We start from the raw sequence: 1,238 nt of genomic DNA on the forward strand, positions 1-1,238 counted from the left end.
CAACATTTACAGAGAACTCATGAAACTTAACAATAGGAAGATAAACAATCCAATCAAAAAATGGACAACAGACCTAAAGAGACACTTTTCGAAAGAGGACATACAAAAGGCCAAAGACATATGAAAACATGCTCAAAGTCGCTAATTATATGAGAGATGCAAATCAAAACGACAATGTGGTACCATCTCACACCTGTCAGAATGGCTATCATCAACAAATCAACAAACAACAAGTGCTGGAGAGGATGTGGAGAAAAAGGAACTCTCGTGCACTGCTGGTGGGAATGCAGACTGGTGAGCCACTGTGGAGAGCAGTATGGAGCTTCCACAAAAAACTAAAAATGGAACTCCCATTTGACCCCGTGATCCCACTTCTAGGAATATATCCCAAGAAGCCAGAAACACCAATCAGAAAGGATATATGCACTCCTATCTTCATAGCAGCACATTTTACTATAGCTAAGATTTGGAAACAGTGTAAGTGCCCATCAACAGATGAGTGGATCAAAAAACTGTGGTCGATTTACAGAATGGAATACTATGCTGCGGCAAAAAAGAAGGAACTCTTGCCTTTTGTAACAGAATGGATGGAACTGGAGAGCAGTGTGCTAAGTGAAATAAGCCAGTCAGAGAAAGATAAATACCTCATGATTTCACTCATTTGTGGAATATAGAGAACAACAGAGACTGATGAACAGGGACAGATCCAAAGACTGAGAAACAGCGATCAGGCTATTAATCCCCAGAGGGAAAGTAGGCAAGGGAGGGGGCAAGACTTGTATGCATGCATATAAGCCAGACCAATGGACACGGACAACAGGGGGATGAGAGCATGAGTGGGGGGAGGGGGAGGAGAAAAGGGGTTTAATGGGGGGGACGAAGACACATTTGTAATACCTTAAGTAATAAAGAATTTTTTTAAAAATGAAATCAACTACAATAAAAACAATCAAAAAAATTCAAACACTTGGAAGCTGAATAGCATGCTATTAAATAATGATTGGGTTGCCAAAGAGATCAAAGAGAAGTTAAAAACATCCTTGAAACAAATGACAATCCATTGTTGTGAAAACACAACAATCCAAAATCTATGGGACACAGTGAAAGCAGTTCTGAGAGGGAAGTTTATAGCTCTACAGGCCTACCTCAAAATAAACAAGGAAAAATGTTAATAAATTATCTAACTCTACAACATAAAGAATTAGAGAGTAGCAAGGAAAGCCCAGAGTGAACAGAAG

This window comes from Myotis nattereri (genome assembly GCF_964212035.1).
Source record: "Myotis nattereri genome assembly, chromosome: Y".
In the NCBI taxonomy this organism is placed as follows: Eukaryota; Metazoa; Chordata; class Mammalia; order Chiroptera; family Vespertilionidae; genus Myotis; species Myotis nattereri.